The sequence below is a fragment of the Miniopterus natalensis genome, chromosome 8, assembly GCF_054644295.1.
Source record: "Miniopterus natalensis isolate mMinNat1 chromosome 8, mMinNat1.hap1, whole genome shotgun sequence".
NCBI classification, from domain to species: domain Eukaryota; kingdom Metazoa; phylum Chordata; class Mammalia; order Chiroptera; family Miniopteridae; genus Miniopterus; species Miniopterus natalensis.
The window spans coordinates 2,730,559-2,749,208 of record NC_142088.1 but is presented as its reverse complement, the minus strand read 5'-3'; the positions used below and the strand labels follow the sequence as shown (position 1 = coordinate 2,749,208).

General features: G+C 54.8%; 1 protein-coding gene across 2 annotated transcripts in view; it reads left to right on the top strand.

The window, feature by feature from the left end:
- Nucleotides 1–18,650, top strand: part of AGAP1 (ArfGAP with GTPase domain, ankyrin repeat and PH domain 1) — a 335,462-nt gene that overhangs the window by 21,145 nt on the left and 295,667 nt on the right. The window lies entirely within an intron of this gene.

Here is an 18,650-nt window from a genome sequence, read left to right as displayed (position 1 = left end):
GTGCCTGTGGGCGGTAGGCCTTGCCTGAGTGTTCCACTCTGCTCCCCAACCTGGAAGTCAACCAGACCCGCTCCCACCCAGAATAGGCACCGAAACCTCCCCCGTGGCCTCTGCTTCTGTTCACCGACTGTGTAACTGCTCACGCAGGGGCGTGTGCTGTGGGGGGTCGTCCTTGAATGACGTCTGGCCTGCTGCTTTCGAGCTCTGTGCCCTCGGGGGGGTGTTGTTTGAATACTGAGCCTCATGTCTTACCTTACTCCAGGGAAATGAGTGTCAGTGCCTGGCACCTGCAGGCGGATGCACGGTCCTCTCCCTGCTGACCTCCCTCCCTCCATCTGGCTCCCGTCACAGCTGGACGCACTTGGACAGATGTTAGTCGAGTGGATGCACACTCGTCCCGTTCCCTCAGGACACTTCAGATTTTCTCTGAACTCGAGGGTCAGCGGAGAGGATGCTGAGCTTTTGAGAGTCTGCTCTGTGGGGCTGGCCTGCACCCCTGAAGGTCAGCCGAGCGGGTGCTGGCCATGGACAGCGGCAGGCAGATGTGTCCTCGGTCCGGCGGGGCGAGAGTTGCTGGGCCGGGATGCTGTGGGGGATCGGAAGGGCCTGGTTTCTGTATCAGTCGGCAGGGCTGTCCTAACAAACTCCCACAGCCCGAGGGGCATAAGCAACAGAGATTTATTTCCTCCCAGTTCCGGAGCTGGAAGCCTGAGATCGAGGTGTCTGTAGGGTGGGTCTCTACAGAGGCCGTTCTCCTTAGCTTGTGGGTGGACACGTTCTCCCTGTGACCTGACGTGGCCTTTTCTGTGTGTATGTCTGTGTCCCTGGTGTGTATCTGTCTCCTATATGGATACCAGGCCTGTTGGATTAGGGCCCCACCCGAATGACCTTAACTTTTAATCTCCTTAAAGACCCTGTGTCCACATACAGCCACATTGGGGGTTAGGGCTTCAGTGTAAGAGTTTGGGGGGGGACGGACACAATTCAGTCTACACAGTGTCCTTCCCTGCCCCTGCCTGCCCCAGGTCATCACGTGATTTCTGAGGAGTGTTGAGGCTGCATCTCGGTGTCTCGTTACCCATGGAGAGGGGGTGTTTTCCGCGCGGCTGTGTCAGACCCTGCCGCCTGGGTGGGTGGTGCCACCACCAGCTCCAAATCGAATGGACTAGGGAACAGTGAACTCTGGAACCGAACTGAACTGTGTATTTTCTATTTTTATTATAACTTATTTTTATAATATCTTTATTCATTTCACAGTATATTTATGTACATTATATTTGATATATTTAATTATGCCTGCCTCATAACTTATATTTTTATATGTTGATATTAATTGAGATTGTAGAGATTAATTTTTACTGGGGGAAAATAACAGTGAGGTTATTGCTTTGCAAAAAATGTGTGCAAAGCAATGTTTCTTTAAAAACAATATGTAATATAAAAAATGTAAAGTTTTTTATATTACATATAAATACGTGATGGGTAACAGACATGATGGTCTGCAGGGGACTGCGGCCCAGGCCCCTCGCTGGGTCCTCACAGGCTCCCTGCCCCGCTGTGCCCTGCGCTTGGCCCAGAAATGAAATCCAGAGAAAGGCAGAGGCTGAGCAGGCCCCCTCCTCACCTCACGACCACCGTCCTGCGCAGTCCATCCTTTCTGGGGCTCTGGTGTTTACTCCAAGTAAAGACGACCTAACCATTTGTAGCAATCCCCAGATCCAGCGTTGGACAGTCTTCATGACTCCAACTCTAACTTCACTGCAGACGGTGATCTGTGATTTTTACAAAGGGCTTTGATGAGCATTTTGACAAATACAATTGACTTTCAGCCCAGGTCCCACACCCGCCGGGGTGGTGTCTGCCAAGACCTCTGGGTTTGCGCCCCTCCCCCACGGGCTTCCTGGAATCCACTTTTATCGCCTGTTGTCCAACACAGACGTGTCTGTGGCTGTTGTGGGTCAGCCCGGGTCAGCTGTCCCCACAGGCAGCTTGGGGAGTGGCATTCAGCCTCCAGGGCGTCCCCTCAGCTGGCATTCCTGCCGCAGCCCCCCCCAGAGAAAGAGCACGTCCAGTTTTAAAAGGAAGACAACCTCCAGCCCACATACAAGCCAAGAGAAAAGTGATCGTTCACTTTTAAAATCCTCAGCATAATATCCCTTCTGTATCTTGAGCCGGAGGGACAGTGGCACGGCCCTCAGTGACCAGAGCCTCAGGTTCTGGCTGGTGACTCTGTCTCGGCTTCTTCAGTACCTGCTGCTCCTGCCACTGCTGGTCCCCCTCCCTCGGGCCTCGTCCGAAGCCGTAGCCACAGGAGGCCCCGGGCAGGTGGCCTCACACCGTCTGGACAGCGGGACTGTCGGAGCAGAAAACCTGGAACCTGGCACTGCTAATAATGACACCAATTTGCAGATTATGTGACATGAATTGTGTTCATCAGCTTACACCTGTTAATTAGTTTAATCCTCACAGCAACTCGAGGATATAGATGTAATTCCCAATTTATAGACGTGGAAACTTCAGACCGAGCATATTAATGATAAACAACTCACTTTCCCTTCTCCCCCACGGAGGAAGCCCTAGTGATACGCATAGAAAATAGAGAAGAGTGTGTGTGTGTCGGGTGGGGGGGTTGAGCGCAGGTAGAAGAAATCTTTTAAGCTTGACCTTTCTGAGGGGTTATTTTCTAAAACTTACAAAAGTTTCAAACACATAAAAAGTATATAGAATAGCGTAACGATCTTACACCTGCCTGTCAGCCTGCTTGGTATTTATCAGCCCACAGCCAGTTTACTTCCCCTGTACATTCTGCCACCTACAGGGTATACTAGTATGTGTATATACACACACACACATATATATATAATTATTGATTTCAGAGAGAGGAAGGGAGAGAGAAAGAGAAACATAAATGATTGGCCTCCTGCACGCCCTCCCCCCTCGGGGATTGAACCCACAACCCGGGCATGTGCCCCGACTGGGAATCGAACCAGCATCCTTTGGCGCACAGGACGCCGCCCAGCCAACTGAGCCACCCCGGCTGGGCCCACCCACGATATATTTTGAAACAAGCCTGAGGCCCCTGTCATGTCACCCATGAGTATTTCAGCGTCTCCAAAGGATTCGAGAACTTAAAAATTCACAAAAACACGTGACCACGTGGCGGTTCTCACACTTAAAAAAATGAGCGATTCCTCAATATCAGCAGATACTCAGTTCGTCGTTCAAATTTCCAGTTGCCTCGGGAGCATCCTTTTTGTCCCTTCAGTTAGTTGGCCACGGACCTGGGTGCCGTGTACAAGTGCAGGCGGCTGGCGGCTCTGAGCCTCTCAGCGCAGGCCCCTCAGTCTGTCTTTCCGTCTTTCCTTCCCACGGAGCCGCGTTATGAAGCGGCTGAGCTGCGACTTGCCCGTTTCCTGGCCCGGGTGCTTTGACTGCGCCGCCGGGTCGTCTCCAGCGGGCGCCCCTGCCGCTGTGCCCTCCTGTACGTTGGTGGCTTTTGGAGCTGGCTCCGGTTCCATCCGGTTTGTGTGGCTGGACGACCTGGGTGTGGTGGGGCTCCCAGGAGGGACACACCTGATTGTCGCTCTGTCGGTGTCAGCAGCCTCTGGTGGTGTCGCCTGGGTCCTCGCCTGCTTAGAGGTTGACGTGGAGCTTTTGTCCCGTCACTCACTGGCTTCGGGCTGCTGGGGGGCGCCCGGGCGAAGAAAGCCTGACTTTCCCCGGGCGCCCTCCTCTTTGCCCACCTCGGGAGCATCGGGATTGCCGGGCGTCTCGGGAAGGGAGCAGTTTCCTCCCGGCCTGTTCGTCAGGGCCCGAGACGATCCAGGGCTGGCCCCCTCCCGGCCTGCAGCTTCCCGTGGGAGCCGGAGTCGAGTGTGTTACGCACGCAGTTAAGAAGCAGCACGCACGCGTTCGTGCGGTCTCGGGGCAGGCGGCACGGGCCGTCCGCAGGGGACGGACCCCGTGGGTGTAGACAGGGAGGTGGCGGTTAGTGGCCAGACAGCTTTGGTTTGGATGCCGCACTGACCGTGTTGTGGCGGTGTGGCCTCAGCAGGCTGTGGCTCAGCCCGTGTCCCCGTCCATCCATTGCCTCTGAGTTGTGTGGCGAGTGTTGAAAGGGGCAAGTCACACAGGCTCTGAGCTCAGGGCCCGGCACAGTTGTCGACCCCACTTAATCGGTGTTTCCATGTGCACTGTGACCAGGGTCATCAAGGGGCACCATCGTCAGGTGCCATCCGGCTGAATTCGGGTCCCTGCGGCTTGTGCCAGGGGCCCAACGACACCCACGGACGTTGGTTCTGATTAGAAGTCCTGTCTAGAAGGAGGGGGGGTCCTTGGGGGTGAGGCGGGGCCCTGGCCGGAAATGGAACCTTTGGCCTAGTTTCCCTGTTGCGTTTGGCAACAAAAGTTACAGGGCAGTTGGGAAGCTGCAGGGTTGACACATTTGTATCAAGGCTCCTGCAGGGGCGGGGGGCGGGGGCGGGGGCGGGGGCAGGGGCAGGGGCAGGGGCAGGGGCAGGGGCAGGGGCAGGAAGTCTGGAGACTGAGCTGAGAATGGAGAGAGGAGAGGATGCAGGTGGACAGTTGCTCGTAGCTAATGGCGGCACCGCCACCGGGGTTGTCACCCAGGTAAGTGTAACCCCGCCCACCCCGCTGTGTCCTGGACGCCTTCCCCTAGAGGACTGGTAGCCACCGTACACGCCTCGCCTTCTCCTTCCTGTCACCCGAAGTAGTAAAGTAGAAGGTTGCCACTGAAAAGTGTGCCCGGCAGGGTCCTGCTCCCTCCTCAGCTGGCTCGGCTTAGACCCAGCGGAACTGGAGGCGGGAGCTCTAGGGATCGGGCGTCTCGTTGGGCGGATTCTTGGATATTGCTGGCTCACTGGGTCTGAAATTCTAGATCAACTCATTCTGTGTTCAAATTCTAGGTAAAATGTCTCCTTGGCAAAGGAGGATTTTTTTTCATTTGTGGGGGTAGGGGAAGCTTTTAAACTGTATCATATGTTCCTGCTGAGTCTGCAGAATATGAATGTCACCTTAAAATGCCAGGGTTACATTTCTTATGGTGAGTGGATCGGGCAGGCATGAAATTTAGCAAATAAAATGGAGATTGATCACTTTTGTTTACTCACCTTTATTTGGGGGTGGTAACCGTTTAATGTTAAATTTCTATTTTATGTTAACGCCTCCTTCGAAACTTGAGATATTGATGTGATCTTAAGCAAATGTCCCCGTTACAAGGGAGAGAGGACCGGTTTGTAAAATGGGTAGAGTGGGAGCTGTATCAGGGTCGGTATTTTTCTAAGTCACGGCCACTCGGCCAAATGAACCCAGAGGCCCAGCTCCTCGGCTGTGCAAACCTGTGCCCCAGCTGTGATGGGCGTCCCCCAGGGAGCCGCCTGGGAAGACCTTCGCTATAGCCTGACTCCTCCCGGGGGACCGCTCCGCAGGGCTGTTGTCTTCCCTTATAATTCATGTCTGTTTACTTGGAAACTGCAAGTTAGATTTTTATTTTTGCAGTGAGAAAAATCATTTGATGATGTAGAATGTTTCTTTTGTAATCCTGTTGCATAAAACGATTTACATTAAAAAAAACAAACCTCTTGTGAATAAGACAAAAAAATCTGAAAAAGTAAAAATAAAATAAAAAATTTCAAAAGCTTATAAGCAGTAGGAGCTTTACAGGATCATTGTGCATAAATTAAGATCAGAAGGAGATGATGTGAGGACGTGGACTCCGGGGTGATGGGTAAAAGGCCATCGCCATCCTGAGGTTGGAAGTTTGAGGGGCTTGTTGCTTTTGGAGGTTGAGAATAATTAACTATATAATAAACCTACAAGTTAAAAGACCACTTTTTCTCTCAAATCATTGGCGAAAGTGGGCGAATTCTGGTAGCGTTCGTCCAGAAGGCACACGGGCAGACTTCCACTGATGGAGAGAAACAGCGGCCTGTCCGGGAAGCATTTCTCTTCAAGCTTTTGGGACGGGTGGTGGGCGAGGGCTGTCTTTTTCTGACATGGAAACACTGTCGGACTCGAGTCTTCCATGGAACTCTGTCGCGTGAGAGTGAAGTCCTTCTGTGACGGCCTGATCCTTTGCTCATGGTGACAGTGACCACTAGGAATAGGTGTGGGATGGGAGGTAGCAAACTCCCCCGAAACTGGAAATGTGGGGTGGTGGTCACTTTTTCTGATGATCAGTGTGTTACATGCTCAATGCAGAAAATGTGGGAAATGATAAAGTAGAAAAAAATCCCCCGCAGTTCTGCCATCTGGAGGCAGCTTCTGTGACTTTGATTCTTTTAGAGAGTGGAAGGGACAGAGAAGGCGGCCGGGGGGGTGGGGGGGGATATCCCTGTGAGAGAGATTCATTGGTTGCCTCCCGCACGAGCCCCAACTGGGGCTAGGAATCAAGCCTGCAACCCAGGTACGTGCCCTTGACCGGGAATCAAACCCAAGACCCTTCAGTCAGCAGGCTGATGCTCTAACCACTGAGCAAACCAGCCGGGGTGTACCATGGTCCTTCTTTTTTTTTTTTTTTTTGCAAAATAGTGCAGCGACACCCAGGCTAGTGACAGTGGGAAGTAGATGCCAGCCGCCCTCGAGGGAGCCACTCGGATGCTTTTTCCTCCCCAATTCCCTGTCCTTCTCGGTCAGAATTCAGGCTTTGTGAGTCTGGAGATGGACAGGGACCAGCCACCCAGGGGAGAGGGTTTCTGCCCTGGCATGTGGTTCTCCAGGGGGCTGAGGCCACGCTGGAGATTGCCGGTCCTGGCCGGAGGCGGGGCGGTCCGGGGGCCTCGGCCCCCCGTTTCTGCACCAGGCTTCACCATGCACACGCGCACGCGGAGCTGCCAGGTGGAGCGAACTCGAGCCCAGGAGGCCTGCGCCGCCGAGCGGGTGCACTCCGGGTGCGGAGGTCGCGGGCGCCGACCCTCATTATGGCAGTCACTCCCAGTGCAATTAGAAGTCGGCCTCCGAGGCAGCGCAGGAGGGACCGTCGCAGGGCAGCCTTGTGGGTTTAAACGGCACATGAAACGACGGCCTCCCCTCTTGATCTCCCCCTCGCTCTGATCCTTGTGGCGGGTAGTGTCCTGGCAGAAGGTTTGCTCAAAGGCCCCGGGGGCGGGGGCCGGGCTGGGCCAGGCGCCCCTCTGCGAGGCCTCGGCCCCGAGCTCCAGCCCTTTCATTCTCTGTGCTGCTTGAGGCTCACACTTTCATTTATATAGAAAAGGCTTCCACTGCCTTTAACAAAACTTGTATTTTCATGCTTAATAAGTGAGCGAGTGCGGCACACAATGAGCTGGGAGAGTAGGACACGGAGGCAGCTTCAGTGGGGGGACAGTGCTTACGCCTGTCTGCATGTCTCAAGGCCTGCGGGTCCGCTTTCCAGAACCTTCTCCGAGTGGGGGCTGTGCCTGGAGCCTGAGGTCCCCTTCCTCAGAGCTCTCCAGGGTCTGGCCACAGAGGCCTTTCTGGCTCGTCCCGCAGGACTCAGCCTTTGCTTCATTCCTGCTACATGCTTGTCCCCAAAGAACCTCACCTCTAAAGCTTAGGTTGCTAAGCCGTGGGGCTTGTCCCCTTGCCGGTGACTTTTTACCCGTGAAGAATAAATAATCTCCCTTTTCCTTAGTGGAAGTCCTAAGAATCTTTCAAGGACACATCAAATATTTAATGTTCTGTGAAAATGGCCTCCCATTGGCCCCTGTAGGAGGGGGTGTCTGCTTCCTCGTGGCCCTGGCTTTTCTTTCTTTTTTTAAAAATATAATTAAAATATACATATCTTTATTGATTTCAGAGAGAGGAAGGGAGAGGGAGAGAGAGAGAGAGAAACATCAGTGATGAGAGGCATTGATTGGCTGCCTCCGCACACCCCCTGCTGGGGATCGAGCCCGCAAAGCGTCATAGAGCCAGTGTGGTGAACTGGTTTTTAAAAGCCTCAAAGAAAATCCACTTCCTCTTTAAGGCCATGTCATGTATCACATACATAGTTTCATAAGCAATTTAAAAAATCTGACTGGGAATCGAACCCGGTCCTCCTGTTTCATGGGCCGACGCTCAAGCACTGAGTCACGCCCGTGGGGCCCCAGCTTATTTTCTCGCTGCACAGTCCCGTGGCGCTCGGTGTGTGCGCACAGGTGTGGGTCTGTGTGCGTATCCGAGTGTGCACCCATGTGGCATTGGCGCATGCGTGAGTGGGGGTGTACTTGTGGGTGTATGTCCACAGGCACTGGCACTATGCCGAAGCCTTTTTCTAACATTCTGTCCTAGCCACACTCAGTGTTTCGGGTTAGCTCTTAATTTGTGATTTCTGTGGCTGCTAATATTTTAGCCCAATATAGTCATAATTGTTACACATTCAAGATAAAAGCCAAGTCTCAGCTTTCACTCTCTTCTCCCAGGATAAATTCGGAGAGCAGCCGTAGAGCCTAATCCACATCGTGGTGTTGTCAAAAGAAAACAGGGTTGCCGGCTCACCTGAGGCCTTGCAGTGCTTAGGGCTGTGCAGACCGGGTGCGGGAGCAGATAGGAACCTTTCACGTTCCCCACATGCCTCATCTCTGTTGAATCCCCCCCGCCCTCCCCCCAGCTACTATTCTAAATTTCCAGGTCATTATTCCCTTACTTTCACTTCCAGTTTTACTATTTATATATGTATAACTAAAATATGGATTGCTGTTTCACCTGTTTTTGTAAACTTCACATAAGTGTAATTTATCTGTATGCCTTGCTTTTTTTTTTTTTTTTTTTGGCTAATCATCACTTTTGTTACCGAGCTGTGATAATACATGTGGCTGAAGCTTCTTCCTTTTCATGGCCGCATAGTATTCCGTTTTGTGAGTCGCACAGTCTGAGCACCACCGTGACTCTGTCTTACTCTTTCCAGGGGCTGCATCTTTTTTTTTTCTTCCTGACTATGGATATTATCTGACATTTTAGATGGATAGGGAGCCAGGTTGTGAGCCATCAGTTTGTTCCAGGGATGAAGCTGGTGCTCTGTGGAAGCAGAGCTGTTGCTCTCCAGGCTGGAGCTGTTTGCCTGCCTCATGTCTTTCACTTTCATTGCATGCAGCCGATCTTCAGAGCAAGACCCAGGGAGCAAAGTGCAGTTCAGGCCTCGGGTCCCCGCAGGCCAGTTGTCAGAGAACCTGAGGTCCAATGTTTGGGGCCAGAGGGCCGGAATCCATCCTGAGCGCCAGGGCCAGGGCTGGGGTCGTGGCCTTGGCCCTCAGGGAGGCCTCCTTTGTGTGGACACGTGGGAGCGGAACTGACCCCTCAGATGGAAAGGAAGCAATTGATGGAGCGCGTTTCCTCCTGTGCTCTGCGGCACCGTCTCTGTCGGGTCCAAAGTGCTCGCCAGCTCCCAGCTTCCACCACCAAAAAGAAAACCTTTGTCTTTCTCATAATGCCTGATCGCTGTTTTGAAAAAACAAAATCAAACACTACCAGGAAAACCCCAGTTCGTGAATCTTCCTCACCCACCTGATACTAATACATGAGTTTAATGTGTCCATTCAGATTTTTAAAAATACTTATAAAACTATATATATGATACACGACATGATCTTAAAAAGAAAGTGGATTTTCTCGGAGGCCTGTAGAAAGCAGTTTGCATGTTGGCTGTATCCATGGGCACATGAACATTCTCACTATCCCGTGAGGACACTTGGCCTCACGGTGCTTCGGCACCAGGCCCTGTCGTGTGCGACTCCTGGAAAACGAGCTTCTGCTCCTCAGTCACCCCTGACCGTGGGCCATCCGTCCAGCACCACTTTCTCCTGTGCTGGCCTCGTTTACAACCCCTGCTGTCCCAGTCATGGCCCCAGTGGCTTTTTTTTTTATTATTTTAAATATATCTTTATTGATTGCAGAGAGATGAAAGGAGAGGGAGAGAGAGATAGAAACATCAATGATGAGAAAGTCATTGATCGAGCCCGCAACTCGGGCATGTTCCCTGACCGGGAATTGAACCCCGATCGCCTGGATCCTAGGTTGACGCTCAACCGCTGAGCCACTCCCGGCCGGGCCCCAGTGGCTTTTTAAAAATGCCAGCATTTTACTTTCCCCCTGTGTGAGCCGACCACCCAAACAGGGCCACCACAGTGCAGCTGGGATTTTGTGCTTCGTTTTGGGGATTTGGGGATGTGCCGATGGAGCCCTCCCTGTGCACTCGTTGGCCGAGGGCTGGCTTTTCTTTGGGACCTGTTGGCAAGCTGAGGCACTGTCATTCCCTGGGCAGTGTGGCCCTTGCCTGGCACCAGGTGGAGCAGCTGTGGCAGCTCTCGGGGCAGGCTGAGCCCCAAAGAGGAGGGCCAGTTGTCACTACAGCTAATGGAGCTCAGTGTCAGTGGCAGGTTCTGAGTTGCGGGTGACTGAGCAGAGACGTCACGTGCTGAAGCATCAGTGAGAAGTGCAGGCAGGCCTCAGAGGTATGAGGGGCTCGGCTTTAGACACGGTAATAAAGCGAGCCCTGTGGAGTTTTGGTTTCGCAATGCACGTAAAAATTATGTTTACGCTATACTGTAGTCTATTATGTGTAAAAAACAGTGTAGATGCTTTAATTAAAAAGGTACTTTATTGCTAAAAAATGCTAATCACCATCTGAGCCTGTTGGAAGATGGCACTGATAGACTAGCTTGCTGCAGGATTGCTGCAGACTGTCCATGTGTTCAGAAACAAGGGCAGTAAAGCCAAGCACAGTACAAGCAGGTGGACCTGTGCCTCCCGTTACAATGTAGCTATTCAGGATACGAAGTATCCACTTCATTGCTATTAAGTTTCCCCTCCTGTGGAGCATGCTCAGTAGGAGATTATTAAATCCTAGTCTGGAATTTCGGTTGACGTTCCCTGTCACTGGGTTTGGGAACAGTTACCGGCTTTGCATCTTAACCTGGAGGCGAAGGGCCTGTCTGAGCATCCAAGTGAGAGGTTGGAGAAAGGGCGCTGGACAGAGCTCCAGGCAGGGGCTGTGGCTGCCTGGGGGCGTGTCGGGGTCTCACCCAGGCCTGGAGCTGGGCCCTGTGTGACGGGCACAGGGATGGGCACTTCTGCCCCTGCAGGGACCTTTGTGCCCCCTGGAGCTCTGCCCTGCAGGCTGGGAGGCTGCGCTGCAGCGACACCATACCCTCCGCTGGAAGCCTTCTCCTGGGCTGCCCTGTCCCTGGGCTGCCCTCCTGTTGTTCCCCGTTAAAGTTGAGCCTCTCCCTCCCGCAGAGATTTCCAAGCCTGAAATGCCTCCCGGCTTTGCTGGAAAGGTCACTTTTCCTGCTTTGGAAACAAAGTATACCCTTAACTATTGACCATCTCCAGAGGGTGGGGCCCATGTCACAACCGGGAGGGGCCCAGAGCGAGGCGAGGCCAGCCTGAGCCCCTGCACCCCCCCTGAGTCTCCCACTCCTCCGGGCATGGCTTCGTCTTGGGTGGGGTCAGTTGGGACCATTTAACATTTTGTTTCAAACAGACTGAGCAGGAGAAGACAGCGGCCACGTTTCCCATGCATTTTCCAGGATCCCTCAAGTACTTTTCGGCAGCAGGAACTCTCGGGGAGAGAAAGGACTGCGGTGGAAGCGTCCATCGCCTCTTCCTGTGACGCCAGGAAGTTTTCTCTGACCAGCTCCCATTTGGATCCCCCAGGTCCTTTCACAAGTGCCGTTAATTCATTTCCTGCCGGACCCCCAGGCAGAACAATCGAAGATGCGACCGCAGCCGAGGGCACCTGCCCGTAGCTGCTTCCGGCCTGCGTTTGCAGGAACCACGGTGGGAGCTACGGGGTACTGATGAGGAGGCACCCCGAGCCCGCACCTGGCCTGGCAGGTGTACTCTGGGGGACCCAGCGGCACCACAGGCCCTTTCAAACACAGGTTCAGGAGGGAGATCCCAGGACCGGTCTAAAAGCTGCTTTTCCCTGATGACACAGGTGTAACGATTCACGTGTCTGCCGCCCACGCTCGTGGCATTCCCGTGGCCTGAATTAGGCCGGCGCTGGTCACGCCCCATTCGCCGTGGGCTGGCTGTCCTGTTCCCTCCCTGTCACCTACTCAAGGAAGCACATTTGACCACAGAGTGACGGGGGTTACTTTTTATAAGGCTTAACAAACATCTGTCTTGCGTGTGGCATCTGTCGCTGGCGGCACCCTTATATCCTCAGACTATTTTCTCCACGAGAAGGACATGAGAGCCAAATGGCTTTAACCAACTGCGCTGTTATTAACACGCCCTTTGAACCTGGGTGGGTCACTGGGATCCGCTCGGGAGCGTCCACGCCGTTGAGAGCAGGGAGTCCTACTTCCCCGAACAGGCTGTGATCCGAACAACAGAACAGCCCTACCTGGGGCTAGAGGGGCAGGGGAGCCGTGTACGTCCTGGGTGACTGCTCAGCAGGGGCGCCGCTGGCTTCAGGAACCTGACGGGAGTGGTGGCAGCGGGCTCCCGTGCAGGGTCCACGCCGTGGCCAGCTGCAGGCCTGTGGGCAGACTGAGGCCAGCCGGCAGGCAGCGGCAGGTTGCTTTTGGGAAAGGTGTGTGCGCGCCACGGGGTCTGTGCGGCTCGGGCTGCTGACAGGGCCTGCGTTCCCCAGGGACTGACCTTCCCCTCCAGGTGGGTCTGTGCTCAGTTTCTCTTTCATAATCTCTGGAGGGAGAGGATGCTCCTTGGGGCTCCCCCAGCTTCCTCGGGGGTGGAAACAGGATCCTTCCCACAGCCAGTGTGGCTGGAAACAGGCTCTCCTCACCGGAGGTCAAATTCTCAAGGCGGGGAGGTCATTGAGGTGACCCTGTCCAGGTGAGCCCGTCTCCAGTGATGACAGTGAAGTGACTCCGACGAGTGGGGGTCTGATGCCCCCCGGGGGGGCAGTGTGTTCCTGGCTGGGAGGAGGTGCGGGGGCCTGCTGGACACCCCCACCCCCATAGATGCCTTCAAAACCAACGCTCCTTATCGCAGGGTCCCTTCCCAGAACGCCCTCCCACGATGTTAACTGTCGGACTGGAATTTCCAGTTGATTCAGCTGGAAAGCGAGTCTTCCCCTTGAGTGTTGACTTCAGGGAACCTTTGTGTCAGGTTTCAGAACAGCCGGTTTCCTCCTGGGTGGGACAGGCCCAGGGTCATAGTCTCTTCTTCCCAGTGGCCCAGCATTCTGTGCGCGGACGTTTTCTATCACTTAGTCTTTAAATTTTGGCGTGAGTGAAACAGTGCTCGAATGGGATAAGCTGTCGCTGGAACGTGCGACGTATCTTCTGTACCCTGTGTGGTTGACCGTTTTCCCCCTGCTCCTCTCTGACTGGTTACGGCTGTTCTGTTGTTCGGATCACAGTCTGTTCGGGGAAATATGACTCCCTGCTCTCGACGGCGTGGACACTCCCGAGCGGATCCCAGTGACCCACCCTGGTTCAAAGGGCTCGCTAATAACAGTGCAATTGGTTAAAACTCTCTGGCGCTCACTTCTTTCTCATATCGAAAATAGTGTGAGCCCGGCCGTCGTGGCTCAGAGGTTGAGCATTGACCTAGGATCCAGGAGGTCACAGTTCAATTCCCGGTCAGGGCACAGGCCCGGGTTTTGGGCTCGATCCCCGGGAGGGGGTGTGCAGGAGGCAGCCGATCAGTGACTCTCATTGTTGATGTTTCTCTCTCCCTCTCCCTTCCTCTCTCTGAAATCAATACAGACATTTAAAAAAATTAAAAATTTAAAAAAATATTAAAAAATAGCATATGCAAGAATGCTTTCAGGAAAACACAGCTTAATCCCACTGTACCATCCAAGTGTGGGCATCTTTCTGAAAGGAAGGGCTGGATGCTTACTGCAAGGCGGAGCTTCAAGGGAAACAGTGCCCGCAGCCCTGCCATGCTCTGCAGGCCGGCACCTGAGACCTTAGTGAGAGGTTTCGGTGAGGGAATCTGAGACGAAACCTGTCTGGCTCTCTTGCAACTGCAGATAGTGAGGCAGAGGAACAGTTGTTGATGGTTTTCAGCTTCTATCCCACGGTCAGATTTAGTCAGACTCAGTACCTGTTTCCAGAAGCCGTTTACTTCCTGAGGACTTGGGGCTGTTTGGCAGGAACCAGGTGTGTGTCACTGTTGGTTGGACTTCTCCCTGCCCCCCCCCCGCGCTCCCCGAGGTTGTCCTAATGGGGATCAGCCTATGTTTGCGGGCTCCAGTGCCTCCACCCCCGAGAGGCGCCCTCGGCCTTCTCTCCCTGCAGTGAGACCCCTGCTCTCGCCCCGTGGGATGGTGCGCGGTGGGCAGACTGGCCTCTGCTTTGGCTCTACTGCTCCTGAACGTGCTCGAGGCCCAGGACCACCTTTTTACACATCCTGTCGTCTCCCGGAGCACCGAGCATTGGTTGGCATTTGCCAGGAACTTGTGGGACACAGGGCATGAAGGAGGTGGGGGTTCCGGGCCTGGTGGGGCAGGCAGGGCCCAGAAGGAGACCCACCCCCAGCCCCAGAGGACCGCTGGGCACAGATGGCAGAGCAACCCCATGCTTGTGGCTCCCGCGACTCCGGCCGCCCGTAATTCCTTTAAAATCGCATCCCCCCCCCCCCCCCAGGTGAAAGTGGTCCTGGGAGATGAAGCAATCCCAGCTCCTGCGAAAGTCCCAGATGTGGCTGAGGGCCCACAGGACATAGACGTACATATTCCTGTTCTATTACAAGTTCATGGGGAGAGTGAGGGGTAATAATGGGAACTGGCCTGAGGAACAGGGCTTTACACCAAGCGAGGTTCTCACAGTCTCACCGCCAGGCCCTGTTCATGGGCCTTCCTCTCCGATGTCCACCCCCACCCGAGGTTTTGGCCTCACTGACCTCTCGACCTCCCTCTTTCTTCAGGGTTTGGCCCAGGTGTGGCCTTCTGCAGGGAGGATTTCCACACGACTGTAAAGGTCTGCCCGTGACGGAGGGATCAGAGGGCAGAAATTTAGGGACATGGGAACAGCTGCCACCAGAGCAGGCCCAGCCTCTCTGGGCTGTCCCCCTATGACTCGGTGGATTTGTGCCCTAATGTGTGATACTGACCGATATCCGAGCCCCACTGCAGGGTACCCAGCAGCCCTCTGCCACCCTTCCCTGTCCCCCCATGGGGGCCTTCCTGCTCCTTGGAGCCTGCAGTATCCTGCCAAGAGAAATAGGTGGCTTCACATCTCTTTCCAGGCCAGAGGACAGGAGAGTGGAGGTTGTAGTCTGGAAGGAGCCTGGTTCTAAATGAGCCACGTTGAACCGGGGTGGTTCCTGGCATCCTGTCGGGAGAAGGAACTGTGGTCCGAGAACCACCCGTGGGATCCACGCGTCTGTCCCGGGTCTCTGTTGGGAATCAGGCCTGGGGTCCTTCCAGGATGAGTGGTTATGTAAGATTCAGGTTACTTAGCAGAAGGAGGCGCTGCTGTTCTCATTAGGTATTTGCATCAGACGACTTCGCCTCTTCTCTCCTAGTGTTAAATCACCTTCCGTCCCCTGGACATCCTTTCTGTCAGCGCTTCCTCCATCCCCATGGAGACGGGCCTGCTGCTTGTCTGCCAGGCTTCTGTTCCCGGTGGGCCTGTGTGTCTCAGCCTTGGTTTCCCCCTTTCCCAGGGCCTCTGATGCATGCGGTGGGTTCTAAGAATAAAGAAAGACCAGGGACACCAGTGTGTCGGAATCTGACCTCTCAAGCCCTTGGACATACCCAGAGCCCTTCTGGAATGTTCTCACATCGTCTTCATCAACTTCCTTTCTCTTCCTGCGTCACCCCAGCCACCCTCGGCTTGGCCTCGAGGAGAGATAAAGGACCCCAGGGAGCGCGGCCCACTCTCCGCCCCCTGGGTTCCAGGAAGCCCGGCTGCTTTTCCCATGGGAACCCGTCGATGGACCCAGCACATTCCTCACGACTAGCGCAGCCTCCACAGGCCCGGTTAGAGAGATGCAACCATTTCTACGGCTGCAGTTTATTGTAATAAAGTTACGCTCTCGGCCATGCGTTCACGGAACACATTGATTTCACGAGGATCCCCAAGGTACCCTGGGTACGAGCCGAGCATTTACTAAACTGAACTCAGTGAAATCATCCCCATGGCCCCCAACAGGTCTGCTTTTGTAATTAGGAAAAAGTTTATTACACATTTCACTGGAGTTTTGTATTTTTATTTTTATTGAATTTATTTCTTTAATGATTTTAGAGAGAGAGGGAGGAAGGGAGAGAGAGAGAGAAACATCCATGAGAGAGAGACCTCGATTGTCTGCCTCCTGCACGCTGCCTACTGGGAATCGAGCCTGCGACCCAGGCACGTGCCCCGACTTGTAATCCAACCGGCGACCTCTCAGTGCCCAACCCGCTGAGCCGCACGGTCAGGACCTTTGTGGCAGACTTCGTCTTTCGAGGCTCGCTTCCTAGTCCGCTGTCTTTGCGAGAACACAGTACACGGGCTTCGTCCTGGGTCCGAGGCCTCGGTGCGCTGGCCGGGGTCCTAGCCCGCTTTTCCACTGTTACTTTTTGTGTCCTGAATCCTAAACCATCCACAGAGCGCCCCTCAGAAAGCCGGGGGTGGAGGGCCGCCCGGCTCCTCTGCTGATTTGGGGGCGGGGTATGTGGGGGAACGGCGGGGCTCCCCTAACATGTCGGGTTGTCCTGAATGCTGCTTGTTGACTCAGGTGTGTAACCAGGTGCCCCCTTTAACTCTCTTCCGGTGGCTGCTCGCCGGGGGGATGCTGAGCGTCCGGTGCTTGGCTGGGCCAGGCCGTCCCCTCCGTGGCGCGGCCCCCGGCCCTCGTCCGGCCCCCTCTCGCGGCAGCTTTTGTGCTGAGGCTGTCGGGAGGATTAAATGACTAATTCGGTATTTAGAAAAAATATCTGCGAACTTAAATAGAGGCCCATTAAATGCCTTTTTCGGATTAAAGCCGTAATTGACTTGGCATGTAAGGCCGAAGCGGAGCCTTTGATTTTGAAGCTGTTGACAGACCTGAGCCTGAGTGGCTTCTGCTTCCCGAGTGAAGCCGCCACCTCGCCGACGTCCCGGCGAGTTGCCGCGTAGCCGCCTCCGTCCCTCCCGAGCCCGACTCGTCATATTTTATGAGACACGAGGCTTTTCGTTTTAACTCGCCTCGGCGGCTGTCCCACGGCCCAGCGTGAGGTTTTCCTCCAACCTGGCCGATGCCGCGACAGCCTCAGCGCAGACACGCACACCCCACAGGCCGCGAAATACTAGAGGTAGAGGTTGGGTGTGTGGACTCTTACATGTTTGCCCGTGAAAATGTCCGGTGATCTTCTTAGAGGGCCCTGGCGGTCGGCGGAGTTTTGAGGCCGCTGTCCACTGCGGTCGAACACGATCCCTTGATCCGTCTGTTGACGCGGGCGGAGGAACTGAAACGGCCAAAATGAGCCAGTGGTGTCGTCAGGTCGTAGCTATTGGGGCTGCAGTCAGGGGACTACAGTGTATGAGTATTTTTTGCCCCTGGGGGATTGAGGAACAGGGGTCTTTTTTAATTTTTAAATATATCTTTATTGATTTCAGAGGGAGGAAGGGGGGGAGAGAGAGAGAGAAACATCAATGATGAGAGAGTCACTGGTCGGCCGCCTCCTGCACGCCCCCAACTGGGGATCGAGCCCGCAGCCCGGGCATGTGCCCTGACCGGGAATCGAACCGCGATCGCCTGGATCCTAGGTCGGTGCTCAACCGCTGAGCCACGCCCGGCAGGTGATTAGACAGGTGATTACTGACTGGGGAGGGACGGTTCACATTGGCCCTATTTGTATATTTTGTGTATTTTGGATCAGATCATGTTCCTGAATAGCATGGATCCCATGTACCCTCCCACCCCCGCCCAGCTGGGTGTTTGCTTCCCTGACCCCCCTAAACTCCCAGCTCACTCCTCAACCCCCAGCCCTTGACGTCTCCCTGTGCCTGGGGCTTCCAGCGGCCAGGCCCAGGGGCTGTCTTTCAGTCCTTCCCCCCCCCCCCCCCCGAAACCCTCCTGCCCTGTCGCTTCCCTGGTGGAAATCTGCAGTCCTGGTCTGTTCCTTCTCAGCTGGGTGACCTTGAACCAGCCACTTCCCCAGCGGTGGAGTGGGGGTGGCCGCAGATTCCCACGGGAGCCGTGCTGCAGGCTGCAGGCCCGGGTGTTGCCTACCCGCCCAGACCGCCTCAGTGGGCCCGCGATCGTGGGCCTGCTGATCGCGCCAGCTGCCTCCCCGCCCTGGGATCAGGCTAGGACGCGCCGGCTCCTGTGGAGGAAATGGAGGCGTTAATTGGACCCAGGGCCCGAGACAAACACCGCTCTATTTTCACAGTCAGACGGAAGTCGTGTTGTGTCACTAACCATGTGGACTACAACCGGGGGGCCTTGAGTTGTATAATCAGGTTATGGTTCCGCCCTTGGCGGGGTGAGAGCTGATCTCTGGGTAACTTCCAGGAGTTTGTACAGCCTCTTAATCCGCATGCAGTTTGCCGTGGCTTTGGAAGGGAGGGACCGGAGGAAACCAGCGCTTATTGAGCGTCTGTGTGTCGGCCGCTTAAAACGATATTGGATTTCCCCCTCCTCACGCCCTCTCCTTACGGGCAAGGAAACTGAGGCTGGGGCAGGCGGAGAGGCTCGGGGGTCACGTGCCCGTGAGGAGCCAGGTGATGCTGACGGGTCTCTGGTTCCCACGGCCGTGCTCTGTGCTCCCCGCCCCTCAGGAGAGCGAGCGA